Source organism: Gopherus flavomarginatus, chromosome 6 (genome assembly GCF_025201925.1).
Source record: "Gopherus flavomarginatus isolate rGopFla2 chromosome 6, rGopFla2.mat.asm, whole genome shotgun sequence".
Taxonomy (NCBI): Eukaryota; Metazoa; Chordata; order Testudines; family Testudinidae; genus Gopherus; species Gopherus flavomarginatus.
Genome location: NC_066622.1, coordinates 62,613,975 through 62,636,396, shown reverse-complemented (window position 1 = coordinate 62,636,396; position 22,422 = coordinate 62,613,975). Strand labels below are relative to the sequence as shown.

Here is a 22,422-nt window from a genome sequence, read left to right as displayed (position 1 = left end):
TATTGCAAAAAGATCAGCGTAAAATCAAGCAACTGTAGAACCTCAGGGGTAGTGATCTTATTATATCTCAAGCTAAGCAGAAACAGGCCTACAGGATAGTTGGATGGGAGTCTGCCCAAGAAAACTAAATATCAGAGGGGTAACCGTGTTAGTCTGGATCTATAAAAGCAGCAAAGAGTCCTGTGGCACCTTATATACTAACACATGCATTGGAGCATGACCTTTTGTGGGTGAATACCCACTTCGTTGGATGCATGTAGTGGAAATTTCCAGAGGCAGGTATACATATGCAAGCAAGAATCAGGCTGGAAATAATGAGGTTAGTTCAATCAGGGAGGATGAGGCCCTCTTCTAGCAGTTGAGGTGTGAAAACCAAGGGAGGAGAAACTGCTTTTGCAGCTGGCTAGCCATTCACAGTCTTTGTTTAATCCTGAGCTGATGGGGTGAAATTCTCTACCGAAGAGAATAATGTTCCTATCCACCAGTACAAGCTAATTTCTTTCCAGTAAGGGGGTGCAGGAGGGGAGTACTGTAAATGGGACAATTGTTCGCCTTTGAAAGCTTTTGGAAACCAGTTCCGTTTGCCTATTGCTTCAAAGCCAACCCAGCAAAACATTACCCTAGGTATAAATACTTGGATTTGACCCTGACCCTCGCCTGCATCTCTTTAGAAAGCAAATTCTCTTCACCTCCATTTAGTCATGGCTCCTCAGAGCAATGCCTTTGTAGTGGGTCCTCTCCTCTCACTCCCCAAGTTGAGATTCAGCCATCTTTTGTGCCTGTGTTTTATTAATTTAAAAGTTGCTAATGATATGCTCATAAGCCTCTCCGTGTGTTTGGGGTCAGTTCAGAGGCAGAAAGGAGGTGCCTACTGATGGCCAAACAAGCTTGTTAGCATCAAGTTCAAGCCTTCAAGGTACACTGTGGATGGAACCTTCACAGCCACTTTCTCAACCTGGGACTGACTTGCCTGGAGACGGAGAAGAGAACACACCTCCCCTTTCCTCCTAAGCATCACTTCGGACTGCAGAGCAGAACCATCTTTTCAGCACCAAAAAGAAGATTCTGCTCTTCAACATGAAGGAGGCAAGCCAGCTGCCCTGTCCATAAGTTCATAGTTCTTGAAGCTACTCCACTTGGCAACTGCCTTGAAGATGCTGTGCGTGTGTGGAAATGGCTTAAGTGATTTAGCAGCACAAATCCCATTGACTTGAATGAGAACTGTACTCCTAACTTAAGCACTGTTGAAAATCCCATGGTTATACACCTAAATCTGGTCTTACGAGCCCGCCTTTCCACTGTTTTTGAATATTTTGGCCAATGCTACTGCAAACTGAGAAGGCAGTTTAGGTACCAATGCAACCTTCCTTTGAAGTTCTACTTTTGGATCACATTCAATATGGAGGAGCTCCTTCCTATCTAGGACCTAGGTTATTCTTCATCAAACCCTCCCAAATGCTAAATTAACCAACAAAACCATAAGGAGCTCATTTCTATATATCAAAGTAAATAGTTGTACCAACTCCATCTACTACCACAATAGACAGCTTGGACCTACAGTTAAACATGGGTAAAAGTTACATTATACTGGAGTGATGGATTCCTTCCCACATCCAATGGGTATAAGGGGCATTTTCCATGCAAGAAAGCACAATTTCACAAGAGTGCTATTTAAGGCTTCTTAAGAACATAAGAATGCTCATAATGGATCAGACCAATGGTCCATCTAGCTCAGTATCCTATGTTCTGACAGAGGCCAGTGCCAGATGCTTCAGAGGGAATGAACAGAACAGGACAATTATTAAGTGATCCATCCCCTGTTGTCCAGTCCCAGCTTCTGGCAGTCAGAGGTTTAAGAATACCCAGAGTATGGGGCTGCATCCTCTAGCAGCATGCACTCCTGGAAAGGGTTTATATTTATTCCTAGTAGCAATTATTTCTTTAGAAAGATTAGACTTTTTATCTTTAAAGTCAAGAGCAGGAGTAGTCAATAGGTGGGCCATGGCCAAATCCAGACCACCACACACTTTGAATAGACCACAGAAATTGTATTTACTTATCGTTATTGATGTTGCAGCATGAAAAATGTTTCTTTGGGAGTCTGGACCTTAACTATACCTTGACCAAGAAATTTGGACCTTGATTAAAAAAAATAATTGACTACCCCTAGTCTAGGCCCTGCTATTCAAGACAAATTTTACCCAATGATGCACTATCAAAGCAAGAACCTTCTGAAAGAAGTCAATGACAATAGAAGGGTCTATATACCTGGAGCCCTAACACAAAACAAGAGATTGCGTATAAAAATTACATTAAGATAATGCTGAAGTTACACATTCAGCACCTGAGAACTAGGAATGACCAGTTAGTATCATAGATTATATGGGTTGGAAGGGAACTCAGGAGGTCATCTAGTCCAAGCCCCTGCTCAAAGCAGGACCAATCCCCAGACAGATTTTTACCCCAGTTCCCTAAATGGCCCCCTCAAGGACTGAACTAACAACCCTGGGTTTAGCAGGCCAATGCTCAAACCACTGACCTATCCCTCCCCTTTGTCACTTGTGCAACCTTAATTCTGCCTCCATGTGTTATGTAGAAGTTCTCAACCTTTTTCTTTCTGAGCCCCCCCGCCCCCCCCAAACATGCTATAAAAACTCCATAACCCACCTGTGCCACAATAACTGATTTTCTGCATATAAAAGCCAGGGCCAGTGGTAGGAGGTAGCAAGCAGGGCAATTGCCTGGGGCCCCCACAAAGCTACATTGCTCAGGCTTCAGCTTCAGCCCTGCGTGGCAGGGCTCGGGGACCTGGGCTTTGGCTTTCTGCCTTGGGCCCTAGTGAGTCTAATGCTAGCCTGCTTGGGGCCCCCCAGACTCTCGGTTGAGAACCACTGTTTTAGACAGCAAGAGAAAAGTCTTTCCACCCTCTCTTCATCTAAATCACTTTTAAATCTAACTTCTACAGCCCCACCTACAAGAAATTAGGTGTGCACACAGAAAAAAACCCTGAACCAACCTGGAAGTACACTTGCCTAAAAGGAGTAACCATTCATATTACTACAGCCTGGGTCCTTTCCCCCATCCCATTCCTAACCTATCTGTCAAATCCATCCTTTGTGCAAGAGCTCTCCAGGGCAGGCAGGGGCATACACGTATCGTCTGCAGTATTTAGTACTCATCTGAGCATTACAAAATAATCCACTAGGCATCACACTACAGATTATGTTAAACAAACAATAGTACAAGTTTGCTGGCATATAAAGAAGCAGATTTAGGTAGCCTAGACTAGCTTTGTAGTGATTTAATTCACCCCTGAACTGCCCCTAACTACAGCAGTGTTACTGGCTGTGAAGAAACTGTACCATGAAGTGTATTCTGCAGCAAGGTATTCTGCAAAACTGGTGGGGCAGACTGGAAATTCTCATTCTCTCATGCACAAAGTTTATATATCCAATCACAATGGATTTTCAGAGCAGTGTGTTTTCAGTCCGTTCTTCACAGATTACAAGGCCTTGTGATCATCTAGTCCAGTGTTTCTCAAATGTGTCTACCAGTGGGTTTTCCTGAGGCCACAACAGCCTTCTAGGCAACTATGGGGACAGGGCAAAGCAGTGGCTGCTTCCTGCAGCACCCAGGTTCTCCACGGAAGGACTTTAGCCTTCCCCTCCAGCTTTAGGGCTCCGGGCTTTAGCTCCCCCCCGCAATCCCCTGGCTTCAGCAGGGCCGGCCTTATCAGGCACCATGGTCAAGAAGCAAGGAGTAAGGTGCGAAGCCATGAAAGGGATCTCAGGGCAATGAGGGGAAGCAGCAGGGCCACAGGAGCAATGGGGAGCTCAGGAGGGTTGGGGGAGTATAGACGAGTGGACTCACCCCAGGGCCTCCTGCTGGTGTCTTCTGGGAATTAACTCAGTTCCAGCATCGGAGCGCCCTCTGCAGGCCGGTGATCCACCTGTCCTCTGGCCCTCGTGTCCCTCCCTGGACCAGTGCCCTTTTACGTGGGGTGTTGCCCCCTGACAGTAATCTCTTTCTCTTAGGGTCTCCCCTCTCCAGGGAACCCCTACCCACTATCCCCACCTTGCCTCACTATATGCTACTGCCAGTCATTGTCTAGCCCCACACCCTGGGGCAGACTGCAGTATCAGCCTACTCATCACTGGCAAGGTTGGGTTTGGACCTGCTGCCTTGGCCTACCCCTCGGCTGCCCTCTTTAACCCCCGATACCTTTAAGCCCAATGCTAGGCCGCAGCCTGGGGCTTCCCAGACTAGAGCTCCTCAGCCCTGCTTCACTCAGGTACCCTGTGCCCAGCTCCCTACAGGCAGAAGGAGACTGTTTGGGCTCATGGCTCTCAGCCTCTTATGGGGGCCAGCTGGGCCTGATTGGAGCATGGCCACAGCTAAGCCTACTTTCCCCAATCAGCCCAGGCTTCTTGCCCCAGCCACAGCCCTCTTCTGGGCTGTTTTAAGCCCTTCAGGGCAGGAGCAGGGGACCACCTTGCTACAGGGAGGCAGCAAGGGCCCAGAGGCAATTGGTACGGGGCCAGGGGAGGTAGTGGGGGCCAGGACATCAAAATACAACTTTACATTATTATTGCCTCCAAAAAATAGCTCCGTAAATAATGATTTTCACATGTATATGTGCATATTTGTTTGTTTTCCCCTAAAGTTAATTAAGTATTTTAGCAAAATTTGTCAGAGCAGTCACCAGCAACAGTTGGTGGCTGCACACTCAGGTCACCAAAAGTTTTGTTCCAATACTTGATTACTTTCACTGTTAAAAATTTAAACCCTATTGTCCTGTCCCCAAATGTAGTCGGACCTCCTGTATAGCCAAAAAACTTCCTATGACAAAGTGGGAATTTTCTGTAATATTTGTATGAATACTAGGCATACCTCAAGTTTCCCTCTGTACACTCTTTTATTATTCAGTGGGTGCAAAAGTGGGCACACTGCCCCTGGACAGGTGTGTGTCATCTCGGTGGAATAAACAGAGTAATTAAAGAACTGTCTCAAATCAACAGAGGGTCCAGCAAGACAAAGTCGATTGTTTAGTTGTTGAGGTGACATCTGGCAGTAGGAAACCCTCAGGCTGGCCTTGTGAAGCAGGCTTGGGAACAAGGTGTCAAGTGATTGGAGGGGAGGGACTCAGAAGCCCACAGCTGGGAGACAAAAGGAAACTAAGGAGAGAGCAAGAGATGAAATCCATTACCGATTGGCTGGCTCACCATGGCACTGGCTTGGCCAAGGTGGACTATGGCTTAACTTCTGCTTCACTTTGCTAAGCTAGGGACTACAAGATTCTTTAGCAAGGTGACTAATAAATGGTTCACTTGTTCTCAAAAGGCTGCCTGTGTCATTGCAAATACTGAGGCCTTGGCTACACTGGCGCTTTACAGCGCTGCAACTTTCTCACTCAGGGGTGTGAAAAAAATAACCCCCTGAGCTCTGCAAGATACAGCGCTGTAAAGCACCAGTGTAAACAGTGCTGCAGCGCTGGGAGCGCGGCTCCCAGTGCTGCAAGCTAATCCCCATGAGGAGGTGGAGTACGTGCAGCGCTGGGAGAGCTCTCTCCCAGCACTGGCGCTGCGACCACACTCACACTTCAAAGCGCTGCCGCGGCAGTGCTCCCGCGGCAGCACTTTGAAGTTTCGAGTGTAGCCAAACCCTGAGAGCATTGTGCCCTGAAGGGCTACAGTAAAAGCATCCTTCAGGATTATGGGTTGGCTGGATTCGCAGCAGGGAGCCATGGAGTGAGACAACATCCACTGGTGTCAAAGGCTCAGTCTTGAAGGCCATGGGCCTGCCCCTGCGGACCTGTGGGGGTTGCTGGGGTCCAGCACATTAAGAGGTCACTCCCAAGAGACTGGTTACAGGCTGAAGCTTAAACCAGACAACGTGACTCCATGACACTTCCCCAAAATAGTTCCTAGGGCAGATCTTTTTAGAAAAACATCCAATCTTGATTTAAAAGTTATCTGTGACAAATCTGACATCAGGAATCATAACATTCAAAAACCAGCAGGAGAACACTTCAATCTCTCTGGTCACTCAACAACAGACCTCAAAGTGGCAATTCTTCAACAAAAAAAAATTCAAAAGAGACTCCAATGTGAAGCTGCAGAATTGGAATTAATTTGCAAACTAGATACCATCAGATTGGGCCTGAATAAAGACTGGGAGTGGTTGGGTCATTACAAAACCTAAACTTGATTTCCCCAATACTAATTTCTCCCTACTGTTACTCACATCTTCTTGTCAACTGTCTGTAATAGGCCACTCTCTTACCACTTCAAAAGGTATTTTTCCTCCCTTGGTATACTGCTGTTAATTGATTTATCTTGTTAGACCTGAGGTCTCAAACTCAAATGACCATGAGGGACACATGAGAACTAGTACATTGGCTCAAGGGCCACATTTAGTGACACCTCCCAGCTGCTGCCCTCGGTCCCACCCCCACTCCACCCCTTCCACGAGGCCCTGCCCCTGCCCTGCCTCTTCCCACCCTTTCCTTGCCCCCATTCCAACCCTTTCCCCAAAATCCCCACCCCAACTCTGCCCCCTCCCTGCCCCCAGGGGGTGCAGGAGGACTGTGGGGTATGGCAGGGGCTCAGGGCAGTGAGTTGGGGTGTGCGGTGCAGGAGGGGGCTCAGGGCAGGGGGATCGGGTGCAAGAGGGGTGCAGCAGAAGGTTCAGGGCAGGGGGTTGGGGTGCATGAGAGGTGCAGGGGGTTCAGCTGCAGGATGGGTTCGGGGTGTGTGCTCCGGCCCAACACACACCAGGGCAGGGAAAGCTCCCTACCTGCCTGCCCGCCCTGCCCCTGCTCGCTCCAGAAAGCGGCTAGAACCTGGGGAAGGAGGGGCGCAGGGGAGTGTGTGGCTGTTGCTTCAGGTGCTGCTCCCAGCAGCTCCCATTGGCCAGGGATGGGGAATCGCAGCCAATAGGAGCTGCTGGGGGCGGTGCCTGAAGCAATAGCCACACACATCCCTGCACCCCTCCTTCCCCAGATTCCATCCGCTTCCTGGAGCAGCATGGGGACAGAGCAGGCAGGCAGGGAGCCTGCCCTGCCCCCGCTGCAGGTCGGGCTGGAGCCGCTCTAGGTCGCTCTCACTTCACAGATGGGGAAACTGAAACAGAGTTGTTAGCCCATGGTCAGGCAGCAGATAAGTGACAGAGCTGTGACTAGAACTCAAGTCTCCCGATTCTTAGTTCAATGCACTAGTGTGATGAAGTGGGAATTTTCTTAATGTTTTGCATGAATACTGTGTGCACCTCAGTTTCCCCTATGTGTTGCACACATATCTAGGTGGTGGAACAAAGGTGTGTAGTTGTTGCAGTGACCCCTAGAGGGCAGGTGTGACTGCTGTCTAGCTCCCTGGGCCCAGACGATGGCCTGACACTCTAATGTGGCAACTAATGGCTGGGGCCCCATCCTCTGCAAGAGACAGCTAGAAGAGTTAGAGAACAAAGAGAGAGAGGGAGTGATAGCTCAGTGGTTTGAGTATTGGCCTGCTAAACCCAGGGTTGTGAGTTCAATCCTTGAGGGGGCCATTTAGGGAACTGGGGTAAAAATCTGTCTGGGGATTGGTCCTGCTTTGAGCAGGGGGCTGGACTAGATGACCTCCTGAGGTGCCTTCCAACCCTGATATTCTATGATTCTAAACACTGGAGGAGGGCAGGGGGGGCCCCGCAGAAAATAACCCCACAGGCTGCATGTTTGAGACCCCTGTGCTAGACTGACCTAATACTTGGTAAAGCACCCACATCCTTTCATGTATTTACATCTGCTCCTGTATTTTTTACTTTATACATCTGATGAAGTGGGTTCTAGCCCACAAAAATTTATGCCCAAATAAATCTGTTAGTCTCTAAGGTGCCACAAGGACTCATTGGTTTTTTCCAGAGGAAAGAGACCCACTTGTGTGATGATACCTATAAAGTTGGGCTGGGCCTCTTCCCAGACTACCAGGTCTAGCATAGAGAATTTTAGAAAAGTTTCCATTAGTACTACCAGGAGCTCAGCTGCACCTGTGTTTGGTAACACAGTGAAGTGTCTAGCATCTTATGGTATTTTTAACACATGATGTGTTAATTAGACCCACTCCTCAAAAGGTTTAACTGATATGATGGTAAAAACCATCTTCAGCTGTAGGAAACTCGTTTACACTGCATCTCCTAATGCAGCAGCAGAACTGGTGTAGTATCACTTGGAATTTCTCAAAAACTTCCTACTGTGCACAAGGTATTAGGTTTGGATTCTTGACTCTGCCTCAGATTGACTGAAGTGACCACGAGTAAGACACACATAGAGGAAACAGAGACTGAGTCTTCAAATTCCTTGAGAAGGAAAGAGTATTTAATACAGCCTGTGTACTAGCAAATCAGGAGTCACTTATGATTATGCAATAAACCTACAGGTTTAAATACAGCAAAAAACATTAGGTACATGAGACCGCAACACATTCCAACAAAGAAAGCTTTTCTTCCATCACTAATGTGAAGGTTTACAGCAGTGGTCCCCAACTTTTTTGTGGCCAGTAGCACATTCATGTTTTCAGAAGTGTGGCGGGCGCCAACAATTTTTCATGGCTTATTTTGTATTTGTACATTAAATATGAAAATCATATTTAATATTACATAATATATGAATCCAGAGAGAAGCTGGAGAGAGACAGAGGACAGAGAACACTGGAGCCCACAGCACTCTGTCCCCAGCAGGTGCAAGGCCACAGCTTCTCTCCCCTGCTGGGCACTAGGCGGGCATCCATAAATTTTCCGGAGGGCACCACGGCACCCACAGGCATCGTGTCGGGGACCACTGGCTTAGAGTATGTCTACACTACGAAATTAGGTCGATTTTATAGAAGTTGATTTTTAGAAATCTGTTTTATACAGTGGATTATGTATGTCCACACTAAGCGCATTAAGTCAGCGGCATGCGTCCTCACTACCATGGCTAGCATCAAATTACGGAGTGGTGCACTGTGGGTAGCTATCCCACAGTTCCTGCAGTCTCCGTTGCCCATTGGAATTCTGGATTAAGCTCCCAATGCCTGATGGGGCAAAACCATTGTTGTGGGTGGTTTTGGGTACATGTCGTCAGTTGCCCCTCCCTCCATGAAAGCAATGGCAGACAATCATTTCGCACCAGACACCAGGGCGATTAGAAGAGCACAGCAAGGCATGCTGAGCATCAGAGAGGCTTTGAAAAAACAGTTTTCATGACTGGCCAAGGTTTTGTGTGACAGTTGTGTGTGTGTTTCTCCTGGATGCAAACCCAACCCCTTTGTTGATTTTAATTCCCTGTAAGCCAGCCACCCTCCCGCCTTCAAAATAAAGTAACTATTGTTTTGAAACCATGCACTCTTTCTTCATTAATTTTAAAAAATGAGATAACAGACAAGATAGCCGAGGTAGGGTGGGGGAGGAGGGAAGGACAAGGCCACATTGCTTATTGTAGCCATACTAAAAATCATACTGTTTGAATGACAGCTTTCTGTTGCTTCGGCCATCCTCTGGAGTGGAGTGGCAGGTGCCCGGAGCCTGCCTCCCTCCCCCGTGTTCTTGGGCATCTGGGTGAGGAGGCTATGCAACATGGGGAAGAGGGTAGACAGTTATACAGTGGATACAGTGGGGGTCTACTCTTGTTGGCTTTCCAGCAGCTCCAACAGATGCTTGACCATGTCCATTTGCTCCTCCATTAGCCTCAGCATCACATCCTGCCTCTGCTCTTCAAGCTCACTTTCTTTCTTTCCTGGCCTCTGCCACTGAATGCCTCCATGCATTAAGCTGTGCCCTATCAGTGCAGGAGGACGTCATGAGCTCAGAAAACATGTCATCGCGAGGGTGTTTTTTTCGCTTTCTAATTTGTGATAACCTCAGGGATGCAGATGATGGGGGAAACATAGAAACATTTTACACTCTACGATTCTGAAGGGATTGCATGGTCACCTGTGCTGCTGAGTTCGCCACGCTGACCAAACAGGAAATGAAATTCAAAAGTTCCTGGGGCTTTTCCTGTGTACCTGGTTAGTGCATCAGAGTTCAAAGTGCTGTCCAGAGCAGTCACAATGGAGCACTCTGGGATAGCTCCTGGAGGCCAATATCATCGATTTGCATCCGCACTACTCCAATTCAACTCAGCAAAATCAATTTTAGCACTACTCCCCTCATCGGGAAGGTGTACAGAGGTCAATTTTAAGAGCCCTTTAGGTCGACAGAACAGGGTTGGTTGTGTGAACACATTCATTTTTAAAATCGACCTAATGCGGCTAAATTTAACCTAACCCTGTAGTGTAGACCAGGCCTTACAGGTCAAACATTCAGGTTTTATTCTGGGATTCTTTATACTTTAAGTCAATATTACTGAATTTTCTATCAGCAGTTTAGAATTTTGATCCATAAAATCAGAACTAGAGTTCATCTGAGCCAAAGCACAAACCCACAAGGAAAAGATATGAGAGCTACAGAATAGAATTAGAATAGCATTACTGTCATAAGACACCTAGACAGGAGAAGTTGAGTGTTGTTAGGAGCATTAACATACAAGTAGCTTGCTGGAAACTTATCCTTTGTCACAGAAACTAGGGAAGGGATAGCTCAGTGATTTGAGCATTGGCCTGCTAAACCTAGGGTTGTGAGTTCAATCCTTGAGGGGGCCACTTAGGGATCTGGGGCAAAAACTGGTCCTGCCACTGAAGGCAGGGGGCTGGACTCGATGACCTTTCAAGGTCCCTTCCAGTTCTAGGAGATTGGTATATCTCCAATTATTACCTAGAATCCAAGCTTTAAGGAATTGTTATTTTTCCCAGTCTAAGGGATGATGAAGAAATTTATGAACTATGTGTAATACACAAAGCTCTCCACACTGAGCAACCAGCATAAGCAAAACTTACCCTTTCAGCATCTCAAGGCCTTGGATATGCTATGTCAATCTGATTACCCATAGATTTGTGTTCTTCCACACTGTCATTCAGAGTTCCCAGAACTCAACAAGGGACTACTATTTGGCATCAGAGCACAAGACCAAAGCAGCCTGTATTGCACAAACCAGATAGTGTGGAAAGCTTTAGGAAGCAGACGAAGTTTAAAGCTCTGGAATCTGAACAGATTCCACAACATACTCTGAAATTTCAGATTAATCACTCATCTATAATGAAGCACAGTTTAGGAACAGAATATAAGTTGTAGTGTAGATCAGGGTGCAAGTATTTTTACCATCATGCTGCCTAACTCTGTTTCATGCTAGCTTTTGTTAGGGTCAAGAGTGCCTGAGCCCTGTTTGCACTGCCATCCCCACCATTAATACACAGATGGACCACCACCACAGGAGAATTACAGGCCTGCATTTTCCTGTGTAGATTCACCCTTAGAGGAGTTCATTCTGTTAATCCAGAAATTCCTCACAAGGCTATTGCTCCTGTATCTAACTGAGCGCAGGAAAGTCTACCCCATGCCACTTATCCCCAGGAGCACTAATGATTCTGCCAGATGACTACAGGGCTCTGGAAGCCAGGGTGAAAGGGGGCACAGGTTGTGTTTTTGTCCATCCTTCCGGTTGAGGGTAACAGCCCAGGCATAGACGCCTACATCCTGGAGACAAATACATGGCCGAGCAGATAGTGGCACAATGGAAGGGTTTTAGCTTCCTCAATCATGGGATGCTGTTCTGGGAAGGGCGAATGCTAGGATGAGATAGGGTCTGTGACTGGTTCAGTCACAGAGACACCCCCCCCCCTTGGGATTGTTACCTGATGTGCTGGAATTACCTCTGAGCCCGTTTTTCATTGCCAGCTTGGGACTCCAGAACCCTGCCTTGTTGAGCCAGGTCTGGTCCACGCCCCCGAAGGTACAGACTTTAACCAAAAACAGCACAGCAAGTCACCTATCTCCAGCACCCAGACACCCAGATTGCAATGGGATCCAAACCGCAAATAAATCTGTTTTACTCTGTATAAGCCTTATACAGAGTAAAACTCAAATTGTCTGCCCTCTATAACACTGATAGAGAAATATGCACAGTTGTTTGCTCATCCAGGTATTAATCACTTACTCTGGGTTTACTAATCAACAAAAGTGATTTAATTCAGCATAAAAAGTAGGATTTCAATGGTTTTAAGTGATTACAGGACAAAATAAGTTACCAATCAAAATAAAACAAAAACACACAAATCTAAACCAAATATATTAAGAAACTGAAAACAGGTAAATCTCACCCTCCCATAAGCTTCTTTCACAGACTAGACTCCTTTTTAGTCTGGGCCCAATCCTTTCCCTGGTACAGTTCTTTTTAATTCCAGCATGCATCTTAGGTGAAAAGCAGGGGATTTCACATGACTGGGACCCCGCTTGTTCTGTTCCATCCCCTTTTATATCTTTGGCATAAGGTGGGAATCTTTTGTGTCTCTGGGTCCCCAGCCCTCCTTCTAAATGGAAAAGCACCAGGTTTAAGATAGATTCCAGTACCAGGTGACATGATCATGTCACTGTAAGACCTCATTCTCCATTCTTTCAGGATTGGCCTGCACATACCCAGGAAGGTTTGTGAGTAAACAGAGCCATTCACAACTAATTGTCCTAGTTAATGGGAGCCATCAAGATTCCAAGCTCACACTTTGCATAATTACAACAGGTCTTCAGAGTTAACATTATATTTCTAGTTTTAGATACAAGAATGACACATACATAAAAATAGGATGAACACATTCAGATTATAAGCCTTGTAATGATACCTTACAAGAGACCTTTTGCATAAAGCGTATTACAGTTACATTATATTCACATTCCAAGCATACTTTTCTGAAGCATATGGAGTGCAATGTCACAGGGTCCACCTGACTAAGGCCTTGGTTACACTGGCGCTTTACAGCACTGCAACTTCCTGGCTCAGGGGTGTGAAAAAAACACCCCCGAGTGCTGCAAGATACAGCGCTGTAAAGCGCCAGTGTAAACAATGCCGCAGCGCTGGGAGCACGGCTCCCAGGGCTGCAAGCTAATCCCCATGAGGAGGTGGAGTACATGCAGCGCTGGGAGAGCTCTCTCCCAGCGCTGGCGCTGCGACCACACTCACACTTCAAAGCGCTGCCACGGCAGCGCTCCCGCAGCAGCACTTTGAAGTTTTGAGTGTAGCCAAGCCCAAAGAAAGAAAAGAGCATCTTTGCACACCAACTCACCAACCTAGTTAGGAGGGCTTTAAACTAGGTTCAAATGGGGCATGTGACAGAAGCCCACAGGTAAGCACAAAAACACAACTTTAACAAAGGGCTACATGTTGGGGGGAGGGGGAGACACATGGAAAATTACAATTGGGTCATCGTAGCAACAAGAGGAAAATCAGTGGGGCAATCTGCTCAGCATCTTAGCTGCCTGTACATAAAAACAGGACATAAGTACATACGCTAAATTACAACTTAACTGGCAACACAGACTTCATGGGATAAATCTCATCATTGGAACATTGGTATAGAGAGGTGTAACTTGTTCATTAAGGATAGGCAGGGTAAAAAGGGAAGCAGTATTACACTATATCTCAAGTATATACACACACTTGTTCTGAGGTCCAGAAGGAGATGAGAGGCAGACAGTTGACAGTCCCTAGATAAAGATAAAGGGGGAAAAAAAACAGAGATGATGTCATGGAAGGTCTCCTATAAACAATCCAATCAAAAAGAGGTGGAGGATGAGGCATTTCCAGAACAGAAATAACCAAAACACAAGACCTGGTAGTAAAGGGGGACTCGCTACCATCTGTTGAAAAAGAAATATGGCAAAACAAAGCTTCCAACAAGTTCGTAATGTACTGGGAATAACTCTGTATCAGAAAATGGGGGGAAATAACCAGAGGTATAGCCATTTTAGACGTGATTCCAGAGGAATGGGTTGTGATTCTGAAAGTGTTAAGACAATTTGGATGAAGTAATCATGAATGATAGATTTTTCGAGATTTCATGATTCTAAAGAAGTGAAAGCTGTAAAATAAAGACACTGTACTTCAAAAAAAATGTAAAAAAAAAGCAAATTTACAAACCCAGAGAACTGGTAGGTAAAGTCCCATAGGAAGAAAATCTAAGGGATAAAGCTGTTCAGGAGAGCTCGCAGTTTCTCAAAGAGACACTGTTAAAAACACAACATCAAACTATCCTAATGCAAAGGAAAGATAGTAAGAGGCCAATAGGGTTTCATCAGGAGCTTTTTAATGACCTGAAAAATCAAAAAGGAATCCTAGAAAAAGTAGAAACATGGATAAAATCTACAGAGGAGTACGAAAGAATAGCACGAGCATGTAGGGACAAAATCAGAAAAGCTAAGGCACAAAGTTACACCTAGCAAGGAACATAAAAGGCAATAAGAGGTTCTTTAAACACATCAGAAGCAAGAGAAAGATTATGGAAAGTGTAGGTCCTCTGCTTAGCAGGGAAGGAAAGCTAATAAATGACTATATCAAGAAGGCTGAGGTGTTCAATGCCTATCTCGCTTCAGTCTTCAATAAAAAGGTTAATGGTGACCTGACACTTAGCACAACTAATAGTAACAAGAGGGACTGAAGCCAACTCAAAACAACAGGTTAAAGAACATTGAGATAAGTTAGCTGTATTCAAGTCAGCCGGGTCTGACTGAATTCATTGTAAGGTGCTTAAGGAACTAGCTGAAGCAATATTGGAATTGTTACAAATTATCTTCAAAAACTCATGGACAACAGGTGATGTCTCAGAGGACTGGAGAAGGGCAAACATAGTACCTGTCATTAAAAAGAGGAACTATAAACCAGTCAGCCTGACTTCAGTATTTGGAAACATATTGGAACAAATCATTAAACAATCAATTTATAAGCAACCGGGAGATAATAAGGTTATAAAGAATAACCAGCATGGATTTATCAAGAACAAATAATGCCAAACCAACCTAATTTCCTTCTTTGAAAGGTTTCTGGCCTACCGGACAGAAGGGGAAACAGTAGATATGATGTATCTTGATTTTAGTAAAGCTTTTGATAGTGTCATATGACATTCTCATAAGCAAACTAAGGAAATGCGCTCTAGATGAACATACTACAAGGTGGGCGCGCAAAGTGGCTGAAGAACCAGAGTCAAATAGTATCAAGTATCAGAGGGGTAGCTGTGTTAGTCTGGATCTGTAAAAGCAGCAAACAATCCTGTGGCACCGTATAGACTAACAGATGTTTTGGAGCATGAGCTTTTGTGGGTGAATACCCACTTCCTCAGATGCATCTGAGGAAGTGGGTATTCACCCACGAAAGCTCATGCTCCAAAATGTCTGTTAGTCTATAAGGTGCCACAGGATTGTTTGCTAGTCAAATAGTAGTTATTAATGGTTTGCTATCAGACTGGAAGGATGTCCCTAGCGGGGTCCTGCAGGGGTTAGTCCTGGATCCAGTAATGTTCAATATTTTCACTAATACCTTGGATAATGGTCATAAAATTCATGCATTATACTAAACTGGGAAGGGCTGCAAACACTTTGGAGAACAGCATTAGACATCAAAATGACCTTGACATATTAGAGAATTGGTCTGAAATCAACAAGATGAAATTAAATAAAGACAAGTGCAAAATTCTACACATAGGAAGGAAAAATCAAATGCTCAACTACAAAATGGGAAATAACTGGCTAGGTGGTAGTGCTGCTGAAATGGATCTGATGGTACAGGGGATCACAAATTAAATGAGTCAACAATATGATGTAGTCACAAAAAAAAGCTGATATTCTTGGGTGTATTAACAGCAATATCATGTAAGATGCTGGAGGTAATTGCCCCACCCTACTTGGCAGTGGTGAGGCCTCAGCTGGAGTACTGTGTCAAATTCTGGATGCTATACTTTAGGAAGATGTGGACAAACTGGAGAGAGTCCAGAGAGCAAAAAAAATGATAAAAGGTTTAAACACTTGACCTATGAGGAAAAGTTTAAAAAACGGGCATGTTTAGTCTTAAGAAAAGGTGACTGAAGGGGACCGGATAAGTCTTCAAATATGTTAAGGGTGTTACAAACAAGACAGAGATCAATTGTTCTCCATGTCCACTGACAGTAGGACAAGAAGTAATGGGCTTAATCTGCAATGAAAGCAGGCCATTTCTTGGGCCAATTAAGTGCCAACATTTCAAAAATTCCATACAAAATCTATACCACAAAATTTAGAGCAGAAATGCTGATGTATCATCCCACTGGCACATGTTTTTCCAGCTCAACAGTGAGTCCAATGCTGTTACCAAGAATTTATTACAAACATTTATACACTGATTATCGGAGAGATGTGCATTTTTCAAACTGACATGCTCCCGCACAAAATTTCTCTCTAATGCAAGAGTAGTTCAGACACTTACAGGAATCTAAGGGCAAATTCCTGCACCAAGAAAAAGTAAAATCCAAAACCCAGTAAGGTAGCTTTGCTGATTATTTCTCTAAGTAGTGGCACTCCAAACACTTTATCTTACTATCAGGCTTTTTTTTTTTTTTTTTTTTTGGACTGGCACACTACCCTATATTTAGGATAGGAGAGTGCAATGACAAGCATCAGGAAGAACGAATAAGTGGTTTAGCATGCTTGCAATAGAAGGAGCAGGAGACACTTTGCAAAGAAACCTACAGTTAGAGACTATTAAACTGAGGGCCCTGGAGGCGGGAAGGAATACATCAAACTAAAACTTTTCAAAAATAGCACGATATATAAACTAAAAATATAAACAAGAGCAGCAGCATGTCTGGGGCAAGAAGCACTGGAGGCCATATTACACAGGGGGCACCGGAGAAGAAGCAGGGCCTCTTGCCAGGAAGGGTTGAGGTGAACTAGATAAGTGCTTGGTATTTACCATAGAAAAAGGGGTTCTGTCATGCTTTAAGGAGAGGAAATGTCTGTCAGCACCAGTTCTCACCGCTACAATCCAAGGACACTGTTCAGCCAGTATCTAGGGAGCATACTACTGTCCAGAGGTCACACTCTTCCCAGTAGCAACACTGGCTTCCTCCACATTCTTCCTCCCTGGACCACCAGCAGGAGGTCATTGGCAGCAAAGCTCAGGGTAATCACTACTCATTTACACAGAATTCTGCTATCTGCCTTAGGCCAATTCCGAAAGAGCAGTGCTATTCTGAAAAGAAACTACACAGAAATAGCACCTCCTTGAGCCACAATTGCCCCATGCACATACACCACCAGAGTCAGGTCTGCTGATTTGAAGGGTCTAGAGATTAGCTTTAGGGGCTACAGATTTAGACTTTGCTGACTAGGTATTAGTTTTATTGCTCTTTACTTCTGATGAGCCAGCACACCTAAAGAGAACATTGGAATCTATTCCTTCTTGTGCAACAGAATTGTTTACTAAGATCCAATCAGTTACATCTGTGCCAACCCAATGAAGACAAAGGGTTTAATACAGTTTGCAGAGCCTTGATTACTAGTCATGCACAACATGGAAAGAACTTGGCTTAATTCTCAGAGCCTTGGGGGAGGCAAGTTTGCAGGGAGTCTTTTCTTGTCCAATAAACCCTTTTTATCTCACACACAAAACAATGACTTCTGTAGAGTCACTTTTCAGAATAGTGTCAGAGGGGTAGCCGTGTTAGTTTGGATCTGTAAAAGCAGCAAAGAATCCTGTGGCACCTTATAGCCTAACAGACGTTTTGGAGCATGAGCTTTTGTGGTTGAATACCCTCATGCATCTGACGAAGTGGGTATTCATCCACGAAAGCTCATGCTCCAAAAGTCTGTTAGTCTATAAGGTGCCACAGGATTCTTTGCTGCTTTTACTTTTCAGAATGGAAGTGCATTTTAAAGTTTGAGGCAAAGAGTCCAGAAGCAAATACAGTCTGCAAGGAGTACTAGGATGTTTGGACCTGGCAATAGTGGTAAGTGACTCAGGAAGGGTGATGCTAAGCACCATTAGGGCTTGGATCCGGCCCACGGGATTCCCCTCCTTGGTGTCACAGGCACTGCGCTGCTCTCAGAGGCGGCCAGCACCACTTTCTTGTGGCCCCCGGGAGGGGGGGGGGCAGAAGGCTCCATGCATTGCCCTTGCCTCCAGGCACTTCTCTGTCAGCTCCCATTGGCCAGGAATGGGGAACAGCGGCCAATGGGAGATTCAGGGGAGGTATCTGGAGGCACGGCAAGGACAGCACACGCAGAGCCCTTCCCCCCCAGGGGCCACAGCACTTCCTGGAGCAGCAAGGCATGGGCCAGGGCAGGCATGCAGGGAATCTGCCCTGGCCCCGGTGCACACCACTGCCACCCTGGAGCTGCTTTCGGTAAGCGGCACCAGGCCGGAGCCCAACCTACCTGTACCCCACCCCTCAATTCCCTGCCCTGAGCCCCCTCATACACCCAGCTCCCCTCCTGCACCCCAACCCCCTGCTGCACCCCATACCCCTGCCCTGAGCCCCCTCCCAGTCTGCACCCCTTCTCTGAGCCCCCTCCTACACCCCACACCCCTTCTCTGCCCCAATGCCTTGCCCTGAGCCCCTTCCTGCACACCACAACCCCTCCCACACTCCACACTCCCTCCTGCACACAATTTCCCCACTCAGATGTGGCCCTCGGCCTAAAAAAGTTTGCCCACCCCTGTGCTAGGCTAACAAAGCTGGCTATTTAGATCACCACAGGGCCATAAACATATCTCTGGACTGATCTACGAGGAGACCCTTGTGGAGTGCTAAAGGTTTTCTTGGAGAACTCGATCTGTGATGGGGTAGACTTTCCTGCGCTCAGTTAGATACAGGAGCAATAGCCTTGTACTGTAAGACACAGTATTTGGCTTTCAGTCCTTTCAAGTCCTCAAGAACATCTGCTGCCACCACACACCCTACAGCAACTTATTATTAATACAATCTGTGGCTCAGCAACTGACAAGTAAAAACCTTCTTACAAACCAATTTTGGACAGGTTCATACAACAAAATCTTCCATGAAGAATAACCAGGAAGAGGGCAAGATCTACTTTGGGGCTGGAGGGCCAGGACTCTCTTCCTCTCTCAGTTTATAAACATCAAGAGAAGCCTTGTAACAAGGGATAGGGTAGGGGTGGGAAGCTTCTCCTCTCAGTTAGTAGCTCTCAGCTAGGCACCAGTGGGCACTGGAGTACAAGTGTAACACCACTAACCAGAACATGGCATTGGACAATGTGTCCCCAGACAGAAATAAAGATGTCAACCCTTGAGAAAACTACTAGGTTAGGAGCCAACCACCCTACTCGCCGAGTTGCACTAGCACAGCTCTACCTTAATCAGGAGTAGACAGATTCTAACAGCATTTGTTAGTGTGAACAGGACTATGTGATTCTACAAACATGATGAGAAGAACTATATCTATTGTCCCTATAGAGAAACCTTGCCATAGTCACAACCAAACCAGAGAACAGTAAGCATAGCGGACTGTGTACAAACCGTAGGGCCCTGCCACACTACAATCAGCGTTGGCAGAATTCAATTCTTATTTTTTATAATTTTGATAATTAAATGTTTACTTTTAAGATTTTTTTTTCAAATTTTATTCATTTAAATGTTAAGTTTCAGGAAATTATGGTGGGATAGACAATAATTATTTAATGACAGGAGATGCTGAGATTCAAGAAGTTTTATAACAGTTACGACACAAATTGTTAACATCATGAGTCAGAACACAAAGCAAATATCCATAAAGAAAACTCTAATAAATTCTCAAGCAGCATTTTTCTTAATTTCACCTACTATTGAGGGAAATATTTTGGCATGCATGGTGAAATCAATGTTTGCAGACACACCAGTAAAAAAACTAATCCTTCCAACCCTAACTACAACACACCACTAGAAGGACAAGGGGGTAACAACTGCAAACAAGAGCATGATAACTTGTCACAAGAACTGGAAAATGGGATTTCCAGCTCAATACCAAATAAGACCACTAAGTATGTCTACCACGCCCATCTCCAGGGTATCCAAATGCAGAGGTGACCTCAGAGCCCAGTCACTCAAGCCAAATGCAGCCAAGGCACTTCAAGTTAAGTACAAAAGGGTGAATTTTATGCCTGGACTCACTCAAAAAGAGGGCATGTGCAGGGTAACTCAACGTGGGCTGCCCCCTAAGCGACAGGGACATAAGATGGGAGAGGATGGGAATGTAGGAGACACTTGGGACCCTAATCCTGCTTCAGACGAGACAGAATGTGCAGGAGTATCTGCTAGGAGCCAGGGAAGAGGGATAGAATCCCCCACCACCAATCCTGAGCCCTCCCGTTCAGGTGACTGCCCTCGCAAGTGTTAATCCCCCCACTACAAGGCATAGCGCTAACGATAACACCCCACTGGCGAGGGAGGCGGAGAGCACTATCCCCTGGCGTGTACGGCCCAACCCCCGCCCAGAGCCGAAACGGGGAAGAGCAAGCCCCCACCCCCGGGGCGAGCACAGGCCCAGCCAGCTCCCCAGGAACCCCAGACACACCCCACGAGACAGGGCGAGCACAGCCCCAGCCATCCCCCCCCGGAGCCCGACATCCGCGCCCCGGGGGAGCACAGCCCCAGCCACCCCACCGGGCCCAGCCCTTCACTGCAGCTGCAGGCCCCGCCACAAATGTCCGAGCCACCTCCTCGCCTCAGGCCCGGCACGCGCGGAACCCTCACCAGAGCGGCAGGCGGACGCGGAGAAGGCCGCTCCCTGCCGGGGACCGGGCACCACCGGCACCAACCCGAGCGAACGCGACCTCCCGCAAGCACGTACCTAGGGGAGGGGCCGCGCACGGAACCTAGCAACCGACGGAACGAGCGCGCCACATCCAATCACAGCGCGGCACTAGATCCAACCGCATAGCAGCCAAGCCGCGTCCGCCCGCCGGGCGCCCAACCGCCCAGCCCTACGACGAGATACGCCCCCGGCCCCGCCCAATGTGCGGCCCCACCTCACAGGCCCCGCCCAACCCGCGGGAACCCGCTCCCGGCCCCATCCATCGCTCTACCCGACCGGGGTGACACGCCCACCGCCGGCCCCTCCCCCATCACAGCCACAGTCCACGCCCACCACCGCCTCCGTAACCCCGCCGTACCGAGGCCCGCCTGCCTCCTGGGCACACACCAAACCCGAGCCCCCCCGCACCACCCCAAACGGAAAACCCAGGGAGCACACTGATCCCTCCCCGCTGCGATGTGATGGGGTCAGTACGGAGGAGGCGCCAGACCCCCCTGCAACGTGTGGGGCAATGTGATCAATGCGGTGGAGGGGCCAGACCACCACACGACCTGTGGGATAACGGGCTTACTGCAGGGAAGAGGCCAGACCCACCTGGAATGTGTGGGGTGAAGGGCTCAGTGTGCAGGAGGGGCCACAAGGGGAGATGGGGTCTATGCGATGGAGGAGCCAATGCACCCCCCCACTGATGTGTGGAGTAATGGGCTCAGTGCGGCGGTAGGGCCAGACTCCCCCCCCCTCCCCGGACATGTGGGGTGAAGGGGTCAGTGTGGGTGAGGGGCCAGAACCCCCACTATGTGTGGGGTGATGGGGTTAATGTGGAGGAGGGACAGACCCCCCCTGAGCTGTATGGGGAGATAGGGTCAGTGCGGGGTAGGGGCCAGACCTTCCTGCTATGTGTGGAGTTATGGGGTCAGTGCGGGAGAGGATTCAGACCCCCCTGGGATGTGTGGAGTGATGGCGTCAGTGGGGGAGGAGGCGACAGACCCCCTTTGATGTGTGGGCTGATGGGGTCAGTGTGGCTTAGGAGACAGAGCGCCCCCTGCAATGGGTGGTGCAATGGGGTCAGTGTGGGGGAGGGGCCAGAACCCTGAAATGTGTGGGCTGTTGGAGTCAATAAGGGGAAGTGGCCAGACCCCACTGTGATGAGTGAGGAGATGGGGACAATACACGGGAGGGCGAGGTATCCCAGCGATGTGTGGGGAGATGAGGTCAGTGTGTGGGAGGGGTCAGATCCTTCTCTGACGTCTAGGGTGATGAGGTCAGTGCAGTAGAGGCGCCAGGCCCCCTACAATGTGTGGAGTTATAGGGTCAATGTGGGGGCAGTGCCAGACCCCCCTGCAATGTGTGGCGTGATGAGGTCATTGCGGGGGAGGAACCAGCCCCCGCCACCCTGTATGGGGTGATGGGGTCAGTACATGGGGGGGGCCAGATGTCCTCAAGAGGAATAGGGTGAGAGGGTCAGTTCAGGGGAGTGTCCAGACACCCCTGCTATGTGGAGGGTAATGGGTTTTGTGTGTTGGAGGGGCCAGACCCTCTCACGATGTCTGGGGTGATGCGGTCAGTTCAGGGGAAATGCCAGAACCCCCTGCGATGTGTGCAGTGATGGGGTCATTGCAGGGGAGAGGCCAGACCCCCTTACAATGTGTAGTGTGAAGCGGTCATTCTTGGGAAGGGACCAGACCCCCTCATCATGTGCAGATATGTGAGGTGATGCAGTCAGGGCTAGGGAGGGGCCAGACCCCTCTGAAAGATGTGGGGTATT

General features: G+C 47.5%; 1 protein-coding gene across 3 annotated transcripts in view; it reads right to left on the bottom strand.

Moving 5' to 3' along the window:
• DAG1 (dystroglycan 1) overlaps positions 1 to 20,779 on the bottom strand; it is a 125,128-nt gene extending 104,349 nt beyond the window's left edge. Inside the window, exon 1 of one of the 3 annotated variants that reach the window (XM_050960082.1) lies at positions 20,694 to 20,779. The gene's annotated coding sequence lies outside the window, so the exon portion shown is untranslated. Of the gene's footprint in view, positions 1 to 20,596 lie in introns of all 3 variants that reach the window. The other 2 variants (XM_050960084.1, XM_050960083.1) reach the window with 2 other exon arrangements.
• Positions 20,780 to 22,422: the final 1,643 nt, after the last annotated feature.